General features: G+C 38.9%; 1 long non-coding RNA gene across 2 annotated transcripts in view; it reads left to right on the top strand.

Moving 5' to 3' along the window:
* The window catches only part of LOC133625847 (uncharacterized), a 59,419-nt gene that overhangs the window by 11,198 nt on the left and 32,254 nt on the right, over window positions 1–15,967 (top strand). The window contains exons 2-4 of one of the 2 annotated variants that reach the window (XR_009819108.1): window positions 1,305–1,448; window positions 4,376–4,507; window positions 12,205–12,460. This is a non-coding gene — a long non-coding RNA (uncharacterized LOC133625847). Of the gene's footprint in view, window positions 1–1,304; window positions 1,449–4,375; window positions 4,508–12,204; window positions 12,461–15,967 lie in introns of those variants that run through there. The other variant, XR_009819107.1, reaches the window with a different exon arrangement.

Genomic DNA, 15,967 nt, shown 5'->3' with positions numbered 1-15,967 from the left:
ATTTCTGAGTCTTCCACTCAACCGTAGGTTCAACAGAGCATGTTCCAAATCTGCCCTAAAATCCTGGATTTAAGTGTTCTGTAATTTTACAGCTGGAAAGATGCACAATGGAACTGTGTCATCCTTGAGATTCCCATACAATCACTCATTCCTCTACTTATCATTCTATTTTCCTCTCGCATATTGTGGTCTTAAGGTGATTCATTTAAACAGACAGAAGAGAATAGAATACCACAAGGCAGAAATCAATCTGTCTGCACAGAAGCTATTTTTAAAGCTGTTTAGAAATAGCACACACTTTTTCCTGAAATGTGTTCAAAGAGCATCATTTTATATGACAGAATGGTGAGTGTGCTCACGTAATTTCTGTTGGGTATTTTGGAATTCAGAGCAAACAGGAGCTGCTTGAGAGCTAAGAATTGTGAAAATGACCAGCATGCTATAATTTCCATTAAAATGATGTGTTGGCAGCAGATTAACATTAAAAACTCTGGCAGGAAATTATGCTTAAATCTGGGAAAAACAACAGACACTGAGATCTTATGTTTGCTTATAAACATGGCCTGAATTCTACTGGTACATGCAGGGCAGTTTTAGTGATGTCCAAGAACTCTCTGGTGACAAAAAAAAGCAAGATTTTTGAAATTAGGATTTAAATAAAATGCTACTAAATCTGATTGTGGGGCTACAGAATCTTCTATTTCTACCCACTGCATTCAGATCCATTAAACTGCAATATTCCCCAATCAGACGTGTAGCAATGCTTCTGGTTTGCAAAGCCAAATGAATCATACAGAGATGGCATACTAACCAGGTCTCAAGGGACTGATGTTCTTTCTCACTTCTGAAGAAAATTAATGATTACTTTAAATCTTATTCCAAAGATTCATCTGGGTTTGTAATCCATTTCTGTCAGAACAACAGCAACGGCACGAGCAGAAGCTCTGTTTTATGTTAATACCCTCTGTCTCTGAGTAGTAATCATTGAAATATTTAGGATCACAGAGTCTCAAGGGCTGGAAGGGACCTTGAAAGATCATCTAGTTCAACCCCCCTGCCAGAGCAGGATCACCTAGAGTAGGTCACACAGGAACTCATCCAGATGAGTTTTGAATGTCTTCAGAGAAGGAGACTCCACAACCCATCCGGGCAGCCTGATATACCATCAATTTTCACAAAAACTATTCATCTGACATCTGCTTATAGTTCTTTTCTAGTACTCTCTTCGGATGGCCACTCACAACTGTTTTCTGGCAGCTCTATATTGTTCTTAACATTCTGCCTTTTCTGTTTGGCTATTGCAGAAATGACTGAGCTGGCAAAACCTCTCTGGGGGACAGATGACAGCAGCATCTAAAAAGCCCAGAATTCTGAAATGAATGTGTTGGAAGGAGGAAATCAACAGATTGCCCAGAATCACACCTGAGCCATGCAAACGTCAACCAAAGGTCTGAAAACTCCTCTGTGACTGAGTTTTATTTCAAGGATCTTTTAAAATTCAGTTTTCACATACATACTGTTACAAATCTGTTAGTAGCAATTGCTGTGGAGGAACCAAGGCCTCCTGGACTGTGTGTGTTGCTTTGCCATCTTTGTAAGAAAGAAAATCTTACCTTTTTTATTCTTTCAGAGCTCATGTTTTCTTACCCAGTGACACAAGTACTTCTGGCTTTTTAAACCTGCATTGTGGTTTTAACTTATTTTCAAGAAGGAACCAATTTACTTACTAATGATTGAAGATGTTTGATAATGCAGGGTTTATTTATGTTTTTCCAGCTTGGATCCTACCACCTCATGTAGGAAGATGTTACAAGTATTATTTTTCATATGATATGAGTGCTGGAAGTCAATTAGTAATCTGAATTTCAAGGTCAACACTAGTTTGTGTGCCTAGACATCTGTTGGTGCTTGGCAGTGCTGATCTCTGCAGGCCAGAATATGGGTTTAAAAAGACAGCAAGCTATGGAACCTAATCATGACTTAATGGCATACACAAAGTGACAGAAGATATGGTGCTACTGGGAAAGTAGTCCATTCTTTTATTCCTCAAGTAAATAGGTTTGCAGCTTTCAGGGAAAACCTATGGTTAGGAAGATGTAGAACAAGTGCTTCTAGAGGGTGGGGGGGAAGCCAACCTTGTTTTAAAAATGTGGACAAAGGAAAAATAGCCATTAATTTATCAGTTTTAATTAGTATCTAAATATAAATGCCAACTTGGCCTCTCTCTGCAGTCTAAATCCTCATTTTGCTGTATTTTGTCTGCTGATAAGAACTGGAGGCCAATGAGGCAGCTGCTAGGCAAGCATTTCGATGCAACTGTTCCCTAGTGAGTGCTAGTTTGCCTGGTGGGACCTGAACAAAAGTACTGAGCCCACTTCTATGTTATGCTTTCACGTGGAAGCAAAAAAAAAAATCTGACAAAAATCAGCTCAGAATGTGCCATTTATATGCCTAAAGCAAGACAAACAATGGTAAGAGGATGCTGTGGATCCATTACAGAGGTTCCTCTTTACACAGACCAATTTCAAAGGATTTATGCAAGCTAAGGAAAGACCTATTAGCTAAGCATGCAGCACAGAGCAGTATGATTTGTGTTGCTCCAGCAGCCCAAGGTTGGTGGCCTTGCAGGCTTGCCAGCCAGTATTTTCTTTTCCCAAATTAGAAGTTGAGTGTGCCAATAGTAGGTTTCCTGGTTAATTCTGTAACTGTAAATTGAGGGAGAGCCAGGTGCCCTGGCCTCATCCAGATTCAAGATGGGGCTAATCAGTGAGCCTATAGTATCTCACTGCCATAAAATTCAACTGGAGCTACTAACCCCTGGGTGCTGTACAAGGGGTGCTGGCCCTTTGGTGAGAGTACACTAGAAGTCAACCCCTCTATTACAGCATCTGGGTTTAAAAAGAAAGTTTTGCTTTGCAAAAATCTAGCTGATTAAAAAAAACCTGCAGTCAGCATGTGCAATATCAAGAATGGAAAATGTATGCCATAGTTAGAAATACTTTCTTGCTTTGAGACCTCCTTCAATTGTGAAAAAAGAAGTAAATTAATTCTGATACTTGTCTACTTCTGGATTGAAGCATCAGCAAAGTTTCTTTTTCAGTTCTTGATAGTCCTTCAGGACTCATGTGACATATCCTCAGTCGCTATCAGACACCCGTTTGTTTTGTACGTGCATGAAACGATGGCTCATGAAGTTTGGGGGTATGGGATGAATGTTACACGTTAGGTTGCTGTAGCCTGCTGCTAATATTGGAACAGAATGAGCAGCTCACTTCCTGGAGGCACCAGCAAGCTTTATTTGCAATTTTTTTCCAGTGGTATCAGACATGTGGAATAAATTATCATAAATTGCTTGTGATTAAATGTAAAGTACCAGGAGGATTTGCAACAGTTAATCCCTTTATTTCTGGGTTCTGTGAAGAGCAAATTAAGCTGAAGACTGATACATAACTGGCTTTCATTAAAACTAATGCTCTTATACTACAGTATTGTTTTGTTTAATTATGGAACATAATTTTAGAAATTATAAGCTTTAGGAATAAGGCAGTTAGCAATGTGTATTGGTCTGTAACTGCTGTTGCTCTGCACAAGTAGCAAAAGTGATATTAGAAACATTAAGACCTGCTTTGACATTTTGTAATAAACTAAATCTCAATTTGTAATGATGTATTTCTTGGCTATGGCCAGAAGCAGAATTTCCCAGTAAGTTCTGCTGAAAGGTGATCTTCTGTTTCCATGTATTTTTATTTCAATGAAGTTTTAGGAGACATTTTTGCTTTCAGTTTAACTAAAATCAATGCATTTCTGACATCTGAAACAATTTCCTGAAGTACATCTGAGTCTATGTTATGTGCCTAGTGTATGGCATAGAGTGAGACAAACATGGAAGAGACCAACAGAACCAGTGTAGTGTGGAGATTCTGTGCTGTAGTGTTCTTGAATGTGCACTGATTCATCCAGATATCAGGAGAATATCTGTTTCCTGAGTTTTAATTATAATTGCAGCTATTATTCACTTCCAAAGACAATGAAATATCAATAGTTCCTCTATGACCATCTCTGTGTATTTTAGTTATTGCCTGTTTTGGGGAGAGACATGAATGGAGTGGGAGAACCGGAGAACTGCTCTTCAGTGATGTATCACTCTAAATGAGCCCTGTTTTACTGAATAGGGCTACTTTTTGGTTTTTCTCTTGCTGTTGAGAAGTGAAACCCTGAAGCAATTCTGTATTTAAAGTAAACTTGTTTCATTATTACCACTACAATGCAGAAATGTGAATTCAAGGTGAACAAAAAGAGTAAGGAAGCAAAGGAAAGTAGACATACTTAGTCTCTCATTTGATCCCTTCTTTCTTCCTCCTCCTTTTCCTTTTAGGTATCTACCAAAAGAACAGTTCTTCTTGATATCTGGAATGTAAATGCAACCACATCTTGAGATCTAGACAGGAGTGTGCTATCAAGATGGTGTTGATGTCCTCCAGGCAAAGAAGAGAGTTCTGATTCACTGGTAAATTCTCAGGGTTCATACAGCAGTTTGATCCTTTTGGCTAAGCACATTCTTCCCCCATGACTTAAGTAGATTATCTACATGGCTACAAGAGTTTGGAGGTAAACCTCTAAGCTTGTGGTTCCATGAGGCAAGGTGAGCTGATCTAGTAGTTCACCACTGCTAAACGGATAAGCTTGTTCCTTTGCTCTCAGCTAACCACATCCAGAGCTGACTCCGTGTCTGCTGTAGTGGAATTGTTTCATGGAAATGTTTGATTATTGCCATGGTTGATGCAAGGGGCTAGGGCAGGACCACAGCAGGGAAAGGAGGAATGGCATAAGAAAGAATGGAAACAGAATATTCCCCCTTTTTATGTGTGTGTTTGTTTTGCTTAAATGCTTGTGAAACTGCACCATGAGATACAGCTCTTATTTATTTGGAGTTTTTATTGAGGAGGAAAATAGAAGGGTTAATTGAGAAAACTGGAAAATACTTTGTTGTTAAATGGAAAGCTAAAGGTAGTGGGAGAGCATGGGGGATGCTTTGAGGTGCTATGTGTTCTTCTTGTTTGCTCTGTTTATCAGTAAACATTCTTTTTAAATAGATGCCAGGCTAATTAGGCAAGATCTTTTCTTCAACTCAATCACATTTCTCTGTGTGTCAAATGGTACCTTTGAAGCACTGACTTCTGTATGAAGGATCAAAGACTGGCATAGAAAAAGGGGAGAATGTGTGTCCACATCCTTCCTAACAAGGGAGGGCACTGGGATTGCAAGGAACCTCTGAATTAGGGCCTGTGTATATTTTCTTTTTCCCACCTGGAAATTTGTTTGCTGGAGGAATTTCAGTCCTTTCTACATTTGTCCAGGATTTATGGCTGTTCAGTGGATGAGGCAGGGACACTGTGCAGCTTGGAGATCCCAGATACGTTCACGTTACATGTTAAGAGCAAACACAGAGTACATTTGCAGTAAGTCAGATGGGTTTTGGGCAGCATCACAGAAGCCTGCTGTGGGGCTAATATGAATATTTTCAATTATTTCAACATGATTCAGAAGCGCTGGGCTTAAGTATTTCATAATAAGCACGAACCTTTCACTCTGTGAAATCTTGCAAAACATGACATGAAACGTGAAACTCTTCGGTAGAGAATTGTGAGAGTGTGGGACACAGGACTAGGAGAGAGTGGAAACACAACTGGTAGTATCAGTATATGCAGTGAGGCTGGCCAAAACACAAAACAGGTCACTTTTTGTAAAACAGAACTTGCCAAGGGTATATTGGAGGTGAACATTTCTGTGCATTTCTGTGAACATCAGTTCCACAGAAAGCAACTTCTCCTGGAAGGCAGGATTTTTTTCCACTTTCCCACAAATGTTTCCCGATTGGCTGTCCCATCTTTTCAGCAGGTGCACCACATTCTCCAGCACTGGCATGCAGTTCAGCATGTCTAAACCCCGAGGGAGCAATGTTGCTTGAAGTTTTTGCTGCACAGTTGCTGTTCCAAGGCACTTCACACACCCTTCCCCACGGGACCCACCCTGTCTTACTGTTAAAGGTAGTGCACAATCAGTAGCAGTGTCCTTCAGTAAGATGGATGTGCTAATAAACTAAAGACAACAGGCAAAGGAAATACTATTCAGAGGCCTTGAAGTCCCTAGGGCTATGACTCAGATTTGGGACAGGGTGCAAGGAATTGCTTTATTTGGTATCTGTTGCCTTCTCAAGTGCAGTGTCATAGCTAAAAGTGAAAGACTGATGTACTTAATCCTTTTGTCCTTGGTTTTAAGGGTGAGGTATGTAGATTGTATTCCTGTTAAACAAATAGAGTCATACAAGGTTTTCCATGTTCTAGATGTAACTTGGCAAAGGCTGAGGAATCCAGAATTAAGGCTGCTTTTGCAGACATGATTAACTCCAGCGCTATTGCATGTAACACAGCTACGGAGCTTAACATGAGCCATCCAGTGCCTACCTAGTGCTGTGTAATGGGTTCAGAATACTAGTTCAAGTGTTCTGATTTAGCATGGGACAATATAAATACCTCACAGTATCTGAAACATTTCTAAGAATGTGGCATTTGCAAGAGAGCAAAGTAGAAGTGGGTGCCCTAGCTGCAACTGTATCAGAAACTACCAGTGTATTGTGGCATGAGAGTAATCATAGTAAAATCAGAATGATAATCCTCTGACCTGCCACTGGTTTGCAGGAGTATTGTGGCTGTTGTTTCTGAATTCTTGGCAGAGAATTCTGTGCATCCTAAAACCATTCCTTCAATCAGACACCACATGCTTTAGGTTATTTAAAGACATCTTTATTTGATTCAGTCTTGGATTAATTTTATAATGGAGAAAGAGTTCATTAACAAACAAAGTAATGTTTTTATACTCAGAGGTTTTCCAGCTAGTGGCTCTTATGAGAGGTAAATCATTTACATGAATGTGCTGAGATCCACTGTAAAGCTTGTAACCCACAGTGAGCTTTTGCAGTAAGTACATTTTTGCTTTCTTCTGACTGCAGCCAGGACTGAATTTGCAAGTACAAGCACAGCACATGTGTTGCTGTACTGTTATTAGTTGGGAGTAGGAGTTGCTGCACAAACTCTAGGCAGGGACTTTGTGTTTGGTTTCTTAGACTGCTCACATGCACTAATGATCAAAACGGAATACTGGGAATGCTGCACTTAAACTGAGTCTGACAGGAAGGATTAACCAGGACAAACACTGACTTACACTTGACCTTGAATGTTTCTGAAATATACAAGTAAGAGGAGGTAAATATTGAACGAGGGACATCCTGATCCCTTTTTTTCTGACCCCACTATATAGCAGGAAAGGAGGGAAGTTACTTTTACTTTTTGTTAATGCCTAAGGATCTGAGCATGCTCTGTCAAGCAGGATACAGAGCAGACTGCAGCTCTGTTCTGTGTCTGTTAAGGAAATGAGCCCCACCTCAGCTAAAATGGGCAAAACAACCTTAGTAAACAGAGCACTGGGCAGAGCTTACACAATTAGCAATTACTCCATGAAACCCACGCTGGCCATTGCCCAACTTTAACTGAACTTTTATCCTCCCACAGCATTTTATTTAGAAACTATTTTTGATTTTAAATAATAATGCTCACTAGCAACACCCAGCCTGGAGGACATGAACTCCTCTGACAGCTATTCCAACTCCTGATCAATTTTGGAACAGCACATGCCATCTCTTCTAACAGAAAGGATGAATAGTCACTGACTAGCACTTAATGTCCTATACATCTTCATTAATGAAAAGGAAACAAACTGCATCTACAATGCTGTATTGTTAAACTTGGTCCTGCACAAAGGGTTCATTACAGTCATTGTGACAATGCATTCTTCATGATGGAAAGTGAATATATTGGAAAGCTGTCAATCAGGGAACAGGCTGAAGCCCCCAAAATCCTCTCTGTCTTTAGACTGGGATCAAACTCTGTGCCAGAGACAAAAAGTATTGTGCTGATTCTAGTTTATGTGAGCAAGATTATGCCTTAGTTTGCTTTCAGCAGTGAATCTCATTTTGTAATTTGACCCAAAGAAATTGAACCTTTAGTCCTCTGCTCCTTCTAATGATGGCTCAGAACAGCTCCTGGGAGTGGCCAGAAGGTATTAGCAAAAAATCTTCTTGCTCTGTGACAATTCTGGAGTTCAGAGTAGCTGGGAACATGCCAAGAGCTACTTGAAACAGTATTAAGCAGTATCTCCTTCCTTTCCTACCAGCATATTCTGCTCTTCACAATCCACAGACTTCCCAGCACTACCAAATGGCTAATTATGCCATAAATCTAATTATATTGCAGTCATGGCCACCTCTTTTTGAACACAGAATCGAAAGCACCACCTATCAATAGGAAGAGATGTAAAGAAAATATGAGAGCTTGATACTTTTCTTTTGTAATCCAACTGCTTTGGATGCACTGAATCAATAGGGCTATTCCAGCACTGAGAATAAGGCCTGCTCATGTGAATACGTGCTTGGAATCCCAAGCTCTGCCAATTCATGCTGGCATGACTAAAGAGATTCCTGTTTCCAGCTCTCTGCCCATTCTCCTGCTAGATGCTATCAGGCCAGTGGGAGGGGTGGCTCACTGGACAATGTTCCTGTCCTGAGAAACCACAGTCTGGAGCAGAGAAAGCTGCCATGAAGTTCAGGTTTTACTTTCTAGTGAGCATCGGTTGCTGGGGGCTCTGATTCACAGCCCTTGATGGGTTTTGACTTCAGCTGCTAGAAAAGTTACTATCCCACTATCATTCATAACTCCAACAAGAACTGTCATCAGAGCTTCCAATCTAATCACAGGGGGTTAAACTCTGTTCTTCAAAGCTGTGGGAAGTATGGATCTGTCAAAATCATTGCTTACATCCAAGGTCAAGAAAGTCAACTAGCCAACGTGTATTTATCCACACACACACAAGTGCTTTTAAATAAACTGCTGCTAGATAGCCATGATCTCCCAGTGAGTGTTTGATTCCTATATGGTTTTAAAATCAAGTTGGTTTTGTCAGCAGATTGTCAAATTATATAGTGACAGTTTTTCTCAACAAGAGAAGTAGTAGCAGAGCAGCATTTTGGGAGACGTGATTTATTGCACACATGTTACAGAGGAATTTTCTCTGAAGGTTATTAATATTTATGCTTTAAAATCTTCTGGAGTCTTTTACTCAAGAAGGATATAATAAGAAAATTTTGAATGGGTGCAGTTCTGTGTCAGTGTGAGGCAATCTTTATTTTTGTGGGGAATGTATTTAAAAAATAAACCATTGGTCTGCTTGAGAAAAATAATTTAAGAGCTATTTTGGGAGTAGAGTCTCCAAATTCCTATCCTTTGGGTGTAAAGGAGGCAAATGGCTGGATTTGCTGAATAAAAACTTATGCCAGTAGATAAGTGTTTGGAATTATTTTGACCGTAGCCAGCAAATATATCTCATTGCTATGGTTTCAAAAACAAACACCCACCAAAGAACTGTATCTGACAGAGAGAAAATAATTAAGGGAAATGGAACAATTTGCAGCCTGTGTGAAATTCTTCACATTCTCTCACACAATTCAGTAATTTAAGGAGAGAACTCTGACCTTGATGTGGCTATTCTGTTTGTGTTCTTGCCACTCTTACAGTAGCAAATAGGGTGAATATTACATATAAATAGAAAGGAACTTGAGATGTAACTTCCTACTCAGAACCATTCCATCCCACATTTTTTTTGGGATGGATGAGAAGAGGTTAGAATCACATCTCTGCACTTGAATGCAAGAGTCTAGTTTTGCTTTTGAAACCAAGTTGATAAGAGTTTGGTCTTTATCTCTGATTTAGATGTAGTTAAAGACAACAGAGCTTCCCAAAAGTGTCTCACTCTTAAGAGCTCTGACAGTTCAAGTTTAATGGGATCAACTGATTACTAAAGCAAGTAATGCAGTTCTATACCACTAACATAAAGAATCTCCTATAAAATGTGTTCATATGATTTTAACCCCAAATATTTTTAATTAAAAATAACAATCAAAGGAAGAAATTAAAGAACTCTAGGTCCAGAGTTGGATAACCATAAAAGGAATATAACAGTCAGCATAGCTTTTAGTATGAAGGGCACAGCTCACACTGAAATGGCTAATGGCTGATGTCCTTCCTCATTGACGCATGCTGCAGCTGCTGAACCATCAACGTTTAGAGCCAGACTGAACATTAAATTAATGGTAGTATTTTTTTGAGAACAGTTGGTTGTAGAGAGCCATTCACCATCATCTCTTCCAGGACCTGAGGTGACCCTTCTTAGTAGGGCAATCTTAGAGAGAGGAGAAGCAAGGGTAAGAAATAGTGCAGCTGTCCTGAAATAAGGCACCAATTTTCATGAATCCAAACTCTAAGATAAAGGTGACACCCCTCTCACCCTCAAAACCAACAGGCAAAGAAACTCCTCCAAAAAATCTCTGTAGGTAAGAACCTTGATTCTCCAGTCTCTTATTTATAGTTTTCTGCTCAAGACTGAGCTCAGTGAATTGTTCACTTTGCCATGAGTGATTCTATGAAGGCAAGCTATATCAGCAATTGTAATGTCCCTCCTTCTCCTTTGTCTCTGGAAAGATGCAGTTTCTCTTAATAATTCTGAAAGATGGTGCATATCCAAGGGAAATACATCCTATGATCTGCTAAGAAGATGCAATAATGAAATAATACAAACCATATATAAATTCCTCCTTCAGACGAATGTGAGTGTTCCTTCCTCACATCCCATCATTTATTTGGAGAAACTGGATCAGGAAGGCTGAAAGATATGAGAAACTATAGCAGTGGAAGAGCTGACTGTAATCAATTCCTCACAGTGAAACCAAATGATAGGTGCATAATTACAAAGTTATTGTGGAATGAAGCAATACAATGATGCACTTCCAAAATCTTTTGGGCATCAGCTTAGATAAGATGAAAAGTAGAGTGCCATATTTAAATTACAGTTCATGGATAGTCACAAACTATGTATATTGCACCTGAAAATAGGATAAAATATACCAAAATTAGTTTTCAAATAGTTTCTTTACTTGGCCTATATATTCTAGAAAAGTAAACCATATAAATGCATTCCCCACCCCCAGGTCAGCAGTAAGAGTGACATCATGTAAAGGGAATGTACACAATGCCAAAAGTGTCCTGCTGGTTTGTATTAGCTTCCCCGGTCAGGCACATCTTGTATAGCCCTAGTCAGGCTTTACTAGTCTGAAAATAGAGTCTATTTGAGCAAAAAGTGAACTAAGAATTCACCGTGGAGAGAAGCTTCTCTGCACCTAGCAAAGAGAGAGTAAAGGTCATTCCTCTTCTGACACAATTAGTCTGAGCTTTTTTTGGTACAAATTTAACCACTCCTCCTCAAAAATAGTAACATAATAAAGAGCAGAATGAGAGATAGGAGATAAAAGTTATTATAAATAGTCTATCTAAGTTGCCTCCTTCATCCAGACAAATGTTGCCACGCTTCCCAAAACAGATGGAGACATTAACCTGGGAACTAAGGATAAAGTGGATTCACAGACAGGAAGGGAAAAAGAAATACTTATGTGACATGTTTAGAACAAATGATGGGCCATGTTCAGGCCTGGTAACAGAGATTTCTCACAAGGTTTGTTTCTGAGGGACTTGCTGGGGATTCTCTGCAGCTGCTGTTACACTAATGTGAGCAACAAAACCACCCATTTCTTGATATTAGTTGGAAAAGGTTCACTTTGCAAGGATGGATTTGAAAACCTCTGTGCTGAGAAGAGAGCGTGGGGTGGCATTTCTTCCCCAAATACAAATTCAGCTTCTGATATTGGTAGTAGCAGCTCTATGTCTGACTCATTGTGGAGCTGCTATAGATGAAATGAAAGGCAACTTCAGTATGTTTTCTTTTCCCCTTCCTGAAGTCCAGCAGCTACACAATCTCTTCTGAAATATATGTATGCTATAATAGTAGCTAACTTACTTTTAATTTCATGAGATCCTGTTTGACTTAATCCTGGACATAGCCAAAAGAACTTTTTGTTAAGTCCCATAGAGAATCAATTTTTGACTCCTTTGAAAGATTAACTTTTCAAAAACATAATCTTATCTTAAATTTCTAATTCTTTTGGCAAAATTTTGAGCAACACAGTGAATGTGTATCTGTGGGTGATGAGGGCAACAGCAGTTTAATGGTAACTCATTTAATGTGTCACTTTTATCTCCACAGATTAAAACTGAGCTGGTGACATTAATGGTGGAAACATCATTGTAGTTATCAATGGGTGCTTTGAAAAATTGAGGTCCTAAGGAAGATTAGAGAACAGAAAAAAACACCCCAACCTTGTATTTGAACTCTGTATTTAGCAAAAGATCTCAGCCTCCTAGTAGGAGGTATATTGAGCAGACGGGTTGGTAGACACATAGACATCTGGTTTTGTCTGTCATACAGATGTTTAACTTGACTCCTTGCAGATTAGCAACTAGATGCCAGATTTTTTTCAGAGGATCAACTTATTTAAGAAAAACTGGCTCTTGTCCATTCCTATACCAAGTTCAGTGAATGAGGCAGAGTGGCTGTTTTCACTTCTTTGATGCAGTCCCAAAACCCCATTCACTTTCTCCCTGATCTGGATTTAGACAGGAGAGAAAACAATCTTTGCAGCTATGGTAGTGTGGTTTTGCTTTTTCTTGTGGTAGAAACAGAAGATGGAGCAAAACCAGATGTTGCTGATGTTCAATAATCAAACTTTGTAATGTTTTGTTATTCTTCAGACAATGTTTGTTTTTGATAGACTGGCAGATTCTGTATGCCTTTATTTGAAATAATGTTGTTCAGTAGTTCCAAGATGAACTAATACTTGTTTATAAATATATTAGGATTCAGCTCTGCAAAATTTGAGGATTTAACCAAAAGTTAAACTGTAGAAATTGCTGTATAACAGGCTGCTCTTTTCCAAGTTGTAGAGAGCCATAAAGTAGAAGTACTTTGTGCTCTGGTAATAGATGTCATCTGAGAATCTTCAACAACAGTGTCAGCTACACATGAATAACGAAATGCTGAGACTGAGTGTGAAATGCAGACTCAGTATCAGTAGGTTAAATAAATTTGGTCTGAGCATAATATTGTCATTGGTGTACTTTTCTTCTGATGCTGTGGGATTGCAGCTGGAATGACCTGAGACTGCTGTCGAAGCCAAAGTTCTCATGTTTTATTTTTGTCTGGTATTGCAACCTGACTGCCCTGTCGAGAGCTATCACTTGATTACTTTTGCAACATCTTTCTTTCCTGTATGGAATCAGATCTGTAAGAAGCTGAGCAATGTCACCTAAATTAAAACATAAATTTATAACCATTTTAAAAAGACAATAGACAAATGTTGATATGATTTTGTTATCTTTAATCAAGAAATGTGAGTGCATGCAGAATGTAATATTTTGTTCTTGCTGTACAACACAGGCTGGTTTTCATTACTTAAAGTTATAAGCAGTCAAAATGATATTAAAAAGCTCTTTCTAATACTGTGTTCTATGAACACAAGCTGCACAGTCACCTTACTGAACAGTGCATTGAAAACACTATTTCTACTGTCAGAGTGTACTTGTCCTGAAGAATTTATCACAGGCATCTCTATTTTGTGTTAAAGAAACCCATGTGAAGACTCTGAATTTGTGAATTTAATGTTTTATATGCATAGAAAGATAATTCTGCCTTCAAATTGTCAGACATTACGATTTAAAATGAAGCTACTGGACCACAATGACAGCCACTCCTAAGTGCTTTATTTCTATGTGTATGCTTGTTATTTAAAGGGATTATCTTTTTCTTCTTCTTTTTTTTTTTTGTTTAAAGAAGGAGGAGGTGTCAGGTAACTGTAGAAAAAGGAATGTGTTTATATTTGAGATGAGCAATCCTGTCATGCTATTTCTAAGTCTGGTTTAATGCAGCATGTTTTCATACGTTTCAGAGAGATGGTAAAAAAGAGGGGAAAAAAAAATCAACGAAAACACAGACAGAGCCAAGTAAATGAAATAAAAAATGAATCAAGAGAAGCCTGTGTGTAAAGAAGCAAAGTGGGAAAATAAAAATTTTAATGCAAATAAGTGTCTGTGCCAGTCTACATTTTAGAGACTGCTCTGTTTCAATGGAAGTTCAGTTAGTAGAAAGCCAGAATTATTAAAACTAAGAAAAGGGAGTCATTCTTTGAAAGTAATTTAACAGATGGAAGAAACAGGTCCATAAACTGTAGCAAGTTTTATGAACACTAAATATAGTTTGAGAAGTCTGAACTGCTCTTTTAACTCTTAAATATCTTGGTTTCTTTTGTACACTTGTAAATCATGACAGTGCTTCAGTTATGAAATGTGTAACTCAGTGGATTTCTCCTAAAATGACAGTGCTGATTTTTTTTAAGTGTTCTGCGTGTTCATATTCCTTCCCATGTGATATGATTAAAACCTTACCACTTAATGGTGTGTCTCAAGAAATGTTGTGGCATCTCCAGACCTATTATGCAACCGTCCAGTAGTGTCATCATATTTAGCTATGACCTGTTTGAGGTGTTTCAACATCTGCCTTTAAAGCTGACGTGTAGCTGTAAATGAAGTATGGAGTTTGAATTGCATTTTAGACATCCCCAATGTTTTGCCTGAGTTAACCAATCTGCTGCTATGACATGCTTAGTTACAGTCATGTTACTGGTTTTTATAGGTGTGGTAGATGTGAAGCTATTGGGTCCAACCCAATCGTTGGAATACCATATGGTACCTGGACAGAGTGGTAAAAGTATTATACAAATGTGTTGAGTATTTTTGTGTGGAAGTATTGATTTTTGTTTAGTGGGTGGCTATAAGAAATGAAAATTTGGAGAATAATGCTGTAGACCTGCATAAATGATCTCCCAAGTGAGCAGTGCTGCTGTTAGGACAGGGGCCTGCCTTCATCCTGAATCTGCATGGATGGAGTCAGCAGACCAGAGGCTCAAAACAATCAAAGGGTAATTGCCATTTGAAAGGCAAAATGGTTGTCCTCTTCTTTTCATAGCTGGACCTAGAGAATTATCACAGTGAAGCCCCTCAGAAGACCAGGGTGCTGGAATATACAGCTCTGGGAGAGGATAAGGAGAACCAGCTTGTCACCACAGTCCTGCACCTTGAAGGAGTTTGAAAGGGTCTATCACAGCCAGAGCTTGTACTCTTAGCTTGAGGAAAATCATGAAGTCTTGCTCCTGAACAGTCATTTTGCTGAGTGCCTCTAAACCCGTTTTTGCAGTCATTTCAGTTAGTAAGTTGACAGTCAGTCAGCTTCACTTAAAGCCATGAGTTCAAGCTTCACTGTCCTCAATCCTGTGAGGCTGTCTGGAAGAGATGGCATCTGCTCCATCCTCCCTCCCTGGTGTACTGCAGCTCCCCATAGACTCCAAACTGATGGCTGAATGCCACAAGTTACACCTCTGAATGTGTCATTACTGCGATTTTACTGTAATGACTGATTTGCTATGCAAGTTTGTGGTTGCACTGTAATCAAAAATCCATATGGCTTGAGGGAGACAGGATAGGCTAACCAACATTAGTGTAGGGTGAATTTGAACCCTCAGATGTTGAATTGTCACAGGAAATATTTGGCTTTCTTTTAATATGCTAGACAGTAGATTGCCTTCTTGTTCTAAGCAGAAAAACTGATATTGAATTGTTGTGTGTAAAGAAAAGAATTGTTTTGTGTTAAAGACTTTGTTGTGTGTTGAAGAAACTCAAAGAACTAAAAGAGAGGAACAAAAGGGCAGTCATACAGAAGGGATATCTGAAACAAGAACCAAATTTAAAAAATGATTAGCTGTTTACTGGCCAAAGAAAACAGGTTTCTCTTAGACCTAACCTGCCTGCTCCTCTCCTAAGGCTCATATACCAACACGTGGGAGCTCCATGGTGGAAACTTACATTTCATTCTGTTTTGTTTTATTTGGCAATTGTGTTCTTCCAACCTTATTGATTTT

Source organism: Colius striatus, chromosome 7 (genome assembly GCF_028858725.1).
Source record: "Colius striatus isolate bColStr4 chromosome 7, bColStr4.1.hap1, whole genome shotgun sequence".
NCBI lineage: Eukaryota > Metazoa > Chordata > Aves > Coliiformes > Coliidae > Colius > Colius striatus.
Note: the sequence above shows the minus strand (reverse complement) of the source record. Positions and strands in the feature narration are given on the sequence as shown.